Raw genomic sequence first — 6,771 nt, forward strand, 5'->3', positions numbered from 1 at the left:
ACATTATGATTTTTTGTTCTGGGTCTTTGATGCCTGATACCTGATCTCATTGACACCTCATGATCACACAGGCTGGTGTCCTTCCTCCATGTGGACTTTGTATATCAGCTAGATGGCTGCTTCTTTATCTTCTTATCTTTAAGACCCCAGACGCTAGTCTTTTGATAGTTAGACACCATCAGCTTTCTTCACCACATTTGCTTATGCGCCTGCTTTGTCTTCAGGAATTGTGTCAGGAAGATGAGTATCTCAGCGTTTCAGATTATTAGAACAAAGTGTTCTTGTGTTGAGAGAATACTTGAGTAGAGGCCCAAGGTCCATCTGCTTCGATAACGGGTTACATTTTAACCTAAATACATGTGCAATAATAGACTTTATAATGCTATCTGTCTGATAGCAAGGCCATTCCCATCCCTGCACATCCCGGTCCAAGGGGATTCACTAGGGGCTGAATCCATGTGGGGACACTGCAAATGAATTTTAGGCTTCCAGTGTCATCTGGGGGAACTTCTGCAAATCAGATGTTCATAATTCAAGCTCTGATACCACTCGTCCTTCCGATTTGGATGTTATTATTTACAATCCTTAAATCACACAGGCTGGTGTGCTTCTCCCATGTGGACTTAATTGACATTTAGTTGGCTGCTTGTTTGAAGACAAACCTTTAAGATATTAGGAACTATTCTTTCTGATAGCTGGGCACCATCTGGTTTCTTCAATACACTTCGCTGTCGTGCCCATATCTTCACTGCTCTCTTCATGAGGTGGAGCATTGAGTAGGGTCATATCATAAAAACTAATTGTTTACACAAATAACAATGAATACAAGAAAGAAGAACATGTTCTAAAATCGATTGTGGTGATGATTGTATAAATTTTCCTGATATGGTTGAATTACTGAATTGCATGACATCTGGATGAAGTGCCAATAAAACTGTTTTAAAAAATACACAAGAACTGATTTTTCTTAGACTGGGGCTAGAATTAAGTGTGAGCTCAAAACCCATCAATATGTCAATGGTTTATACATGTCACTGGTTCCCTTTAGAGATATCACTATCATTTTATGATAAAGACATTATAAGTCATTCACAAGAGCATAAGGCAATTCAATTGAGATTATCATTAATTTAGCCAATGGCATAGAATTTAGAACATTGCTGAGAAAAGAAAATTATGCAAGTATAGGCTGGCTTCAGAACACAAAATGTGAATTATTGAATTATGCAAATTAAACTCTTAAGTGACTAGACATTATTTATATGAACAACAGGGATTGGTAGTAGGGCATAGCTCTCATTCATGCCTACCAGACTACTACATATCCTAAGAAAGCAAGGAGAGCATTAACTATATGGCAGATCCGGACTGCCATTCATTGTGCATCCTCAAAGCAGTAGATCCAAACCAACTCCAATGACTACCAATTCTGTGCCCTTGGCATAGCAGTCATCTGCTTCTTCTCACACTGAGGTGTTTCAGCCTTAAGTCCACAGGAGTATATCGGTTCCTTAAATCGGCTACAGGTGAGTTTGAGGTAAAGCCCAGTTCACTTAGTGGGGTTTCCACATAGAATCCTTCTGGTGTAGCCCATGAACGATGTTGTACACATTGAAAGGACCGAGTCTAAAGTTCCCGTGGTCTAGCACACAGCCTGGGTCACCAAGAGCTAGATAGAAACTAGGTCAAATGTGTCCAGTTAGGAATATAGTACTGGGGGTATTCTCCCTTGGGGTTCTAAATAAGGATTGATAACTGGTTGATTCCTCTATAGGAGGTTGCTCCACCTAGCTTATCTACCAAGAGAAGTGTACTTGCCTTCTCTGAGACATGCAAACCCCACCCTCCATCCCTCCATCTTGGCTTGAATTTTCAGTAAGATTTATTTGTCTGTTTTACAGGCGTGTCAGCTGATTTAGGGTAACGGTAGCACAGTAATCTATGACAGCAACTGAATGGTCTTCTCCCTCTCCCTGAATTTTGAGACTCTGACCCCAGCGGAAGTGAGGTGGCTTGTCGATGTGGTTTTAAAAATGTACATGTGAAAGGAGTGATTGATGTATCTTTCATGGCCACTAGTCAGGCTCTCTACCTCGTTGCTTGGGAGACTGGATGAGAAGATTATATGACCTGAGAGTCGAAGCCTGCCTTCATCTTGGTGTTTACTCTTTGTCGTAGACTCATACAATATTTGTCTTTTTGTGATTGACTTTGTTAACCTGGGTTGACTAGAGAAACAAATCCAGAGAAAACATCCCAGCAATGTCCATATTGAGTTCACAAGTCCAATACTAGACCATGTGTCTGATACCAATCTAGAAATTCCTCTTCAGACTCACAAAACACATGCAATGATGCTGAATGCAGGAAGATCACAGGTCAGTGGTTGGAAAGTCTTGTGGATCCAGTGGTGGTAGAAGCATCTCAGCACTGGCGTGGGTCTCCATGTGGCTCCTCCAGCTCCAGGGCTTTGGCTGCATCAGCGTAGCTCCATCAGGTTCGTCATCAGTAATGTCTCATGGGGAGTGAGTGTATCTGGCCTCCAGTGAGCTATTTATCTCTGTGGTGCCTCTGAATAAGGTCATCAAACTGCAACAGGATTGACAGTCTAGACTCCACCCCTTCACAAATTGACACCAGATTAATTATGTAACTACCACATTGACTGACTTCCCACAGTCAGGAACCCTGGTGGTATAGCAGTTATGTGTTTGGCTGCAGGATCAGTAGTTTAAAACTAGCAGGGCTCCAAGGTAAAACTATGGGGCTTTCTACTCCTGTAATGAGTTAGTCTTGGAAACCTACCAGGGTAGTTCTATCCTATCCTATAGGGTGGTCATGAGTCAGAATTGACTGGATGGTAATATTTTATTTGTTTGGTAACTTCACTGACATAATGGTTTCCAGGTTCCTCATCCATGTCATGAGGTGCTTAATGTTTTCATCGCTGTGGTTTGGGATGCATAGTAGTGTAGTGGTTATATGTTTGGCTGCTAACCAAAAGATCAGCAGTTCAAAACCCCCCAGCCCCTCCCAGGGAGAAAGACAGGACTTTCTATTCCCATGAAGAGTTGCAGCCTCAGAATCTCATAGACAGTTCTACCCAGTCCTAAAGGGTCATTATGAGTCAGAAAGAACTCAATGGCAGTGAGTTCTGAGTGAGAGTATATTCTACCATGTTTCTTTACCCATTTTTCTACTGATGGGTGTTTGGGCTGTTTCCAGCTTTTTGCTATTGTGAACTGTGCTGCAATGAACATGAGCGAGCATCCGTTTGTTCATGTTCTGTCTCAATTTTGGGGGGTATGTGCTCAGCAAAGGTATTGCTGGAGCATTTCTAGTCCCAGTTGTTTTAGATCTCCCCATATCACTTCTAACATAAGAAAAAGCTTCGACAAAGAAAGAAACCGTCTTTGGGGGCTTGGGACAGATGGACAGTCAGGATAGGGAAAATCACTAGGTAACAACCAAATGACAAACCCACTGCCATCCAATTGGTTTTCACTAATAGTGGCCCTATATAGAGTTTCCATGGCTCTTACATTTTTATGGGAACAGTGAGTCTCATCTTTCTCCCAAGGTGGTGGGTTGGAACCACCAGGCTTTTGGTGCACCTAGCAGTCCAATGTTTACTCAACAGTGCCAGAGATTCATTTGGGAGAAGGGAAACGCAATATTCCATAAAAGGGTGAGCAGCACAATAGCACTCCATCAAAGAAAGATACTGAGAGGGGCACAAGAGTTCCAGAAAGCAAAGGGAAATAATATTACATGTACTATCTTGCAATAATGTAATAGCAAACATTTTACAAGTAATAACCATTTGCAAGTAGATATGTAGGCAGACATGCAAGCTGAACAGCGAGGGGTACAGGTACAGGACGACACCCACAGCCATATATAGGATTGGCGGAGAATATTTGCGCATAGCATTTGTATGTGCTGTAAATAGAAAGGGACTTCTAAAAGTTCATGGAAGAATTCCATTACTTTTTAAAAATATATACTATAAATTGGGTGAAGGTTTACAGAGTAAATCAGTTTTTGATTCAACAATTCATGTACATTTTGTTTGGTTACATTGTGTTTGCAATCCCGATTACGAAGCATCACTGTTTTTCCTCCCTGTATTTCCTGTTCTTATAACTGCTTCTTTCCTAGCCCTTCTGAGCTTTGTTTTGGGATAAATGTTCCCCTTTTGAACTCAAATGGTTGATTATTCTAGGAATGTGTACTGCTCTGGTGTTAGTGTTACCCTTATAGACTTACCTGTTGTTTAGTTACAAGTTGAGCAATGGGGATGATTATTTCCACACCTAAATAAATAACGAAAGGTTAGAGACACAGGAGTTCCACCAGTCGATACTGGACCAGAAAGCCTAGTCTTTTGTGATTTTTAAGCTTTATCCCACACACACCCCAATTACATCCAATTAACAAACAAAATCAGGCCCACCCCCTCAAGTCAATTCTGACCCATAACAACCCTATGTATTGTTTCTGAGACTGGAAATATTGATAAGAGTAGATCTTTGGCTTAGCAGCCACAGTGCCACAGGCCCTTCTAAAGCGAACCTTTTCAGAGCAGTTGGTACCCTGAAGTTACACTGGTCTCAGAGTTGCAGAGATGAGAGTTTTGTGATCCGGTAGTCCACTAGCCTAGTTGTCTCTATGTCTCCCATATGTCACCTCTTCTTCCACTGCGGATAAGGAGAGCAATCATTGCACCTAAGATGACTAGCTTCTACGACCTCAGCTACTTCTCACCAAAGTAGCACGTAGACGGTGTCTATGTGTACTCTGATAGGTCACTTGTCCTTGGGCTCCCCGAGACTATAGCCCTGAACCTCCAAGCACAGCAACTTATTATTCAAGGTGTTGGGTTATGTCTGAAAAGTTTTCATAACTTTACACAACCTCATAGATATAGTAGGGAGCCCTAATGGAAAGTGGGCTATGCACTGAGCTGCAAGCCACAAGGTCAGATGTTCAAACCCACCAGTCACTCTATGGGAGAAAGATGAAGCTGTCTATTCCCGTAAAGATTCATGGTCTCAGAAACCCCAAGGGGGACTTTCTGCATTGTCCTATGGAGTCAGTGTGAGTCAGACTTGTCATCAGTGGGTTTGGTTTGGGTTTGGGTATATATAACAGTAGCTCTGATGCCTTTACCTCTTGAACTCTCCTTGCACTCTGGCACATTGGTTTTCCAATGCTTCCATCATTATTGGCTGACCTCCCTCTTATTGTCTATTGCCTTCCCCTTCACCCAAGTTAGCACACATTTACCCTCTAGAGCAGTAACTTACCCTCTCCCCGTAACCATTCTTTTACAGTGAGAACATTTTATAACAGATTTATTGACACTTAATCTACTTATCACATATTAGAATATTTTCTCTGACACTCCCCTCCCCAACCACCATGGTAAAATAGTTTTTTTAATGAGTTGTGTAATAACCATCCACTCTAGTGCTCCCACCCACCTCCCACATACTTCGTTTGCTCCCCCTCCCCCTCCTGATCTCCCAGCCCCACTACCTCCGCTATAAACCCTTGCAGCAGCTCTAATCTCTATGCATCTACTCCTTCTTTGCTTCACAAACTGGAAAAACCAGCAGAAACAATAAAAGATAAGAACAAAATAAAGTGGTAAGGATGAAATAATAATAATACAGAGAAAGAAAAGACCACCATGACTATTTAAAAGGCCAGGGAGGAAATTTTTGTCACGGAGCAAGCAAGTAATACTTGCATCTAGTACAATTTCAGGTTGGGTCAAGAGGGATGTCAACTGACAAAGCATCCAGTTTGATCCAGTATAATCAAAATTCCAATGATCTCTATCTGATAGTAAAGCTGTTTGAGACCCTTCTGCCAGAGGTTTAATCTGACTCGATATTCCGCAGATGGGTTTCAGGGTCCCACTGTCCACCATAATCTTCTGTAAATTAGTGTTCACAATTTGGGCTTTGATACTTTCCCCTTAGTCATATTTGAATGTTGTTATTGTCATCTTTGGATCACACAAACTGGTGTGTTTTTCTGTGTGGAGTTAGTTAGCTGACTCCTCCCTTAGATGGCTACTTGTTTGAATATAAGCCTCTAAGAATGCGGACACAACTCTGATTGCTAGCCTGGCACCATCTTGCTTTCTCCACCACACTGTGCGGTAGCACCCTTATCTCCAGTAATCATTGCATGAGGGTGAGCATTGAGCAGGGCCATGTTATCAGAACTAACTGTTCTTGGATTGGGGTTAGAGTTAAGTGGGACCCAGAAAGAACTTTTTAAAAAGTTTTATTGGCATATAATTGACAGATCATACAACTCAATTGTTCAATCGTATCGAGAAGAGTTGTACAATCATCACCACAATAAATTTTAGAACATTTTCTTCATTCTTGTACTCATGTTTATTAGCTCCCCTAACCTCCCCTGTCCTGCCCCTAGGTCATTATTGTCTCTATAGATTTACCTATTCTGGATTTCATATGCAGAAAAACATCTTTAATAAGCAGCTAACAACAACAACAACAAAAACAGCTAACAACAATAACAAAGTAAAATCGATAGAAACCTCAATCGAAAAGGAAGCAGAAGATATCAAAAACGAGAGCAAATTCTAAACGGATCATAAATATGTGAAAACTTTTTTTTATAATAGTGGCCTCACACAATATTTATCATTTTGCCATTGACTAATTTCACTCAGCAAAATGTCCTCCAGGTTGATTTTTGTTATGAAGTGTTTCATAAACCCATTGCTCT

The sequence above is a fragment of the Echinops telfairi genome, unplaced genomic scaffold, assembly GCF_000313985.2.
Source record: "Echinops telfairi isolate 266 unplaced genomic scaffold, ASM31398v2 ScPeMD7_31;HRSCAF=116, whole genome shotgun sequence".
Taxonomy (NCBI): domain Eukaryota; kingdom Metazoa; phylum Chordata; class Mammalia; order Afrosoricida; family Tenrecidae; genus Echinops; species Echinops telfairi.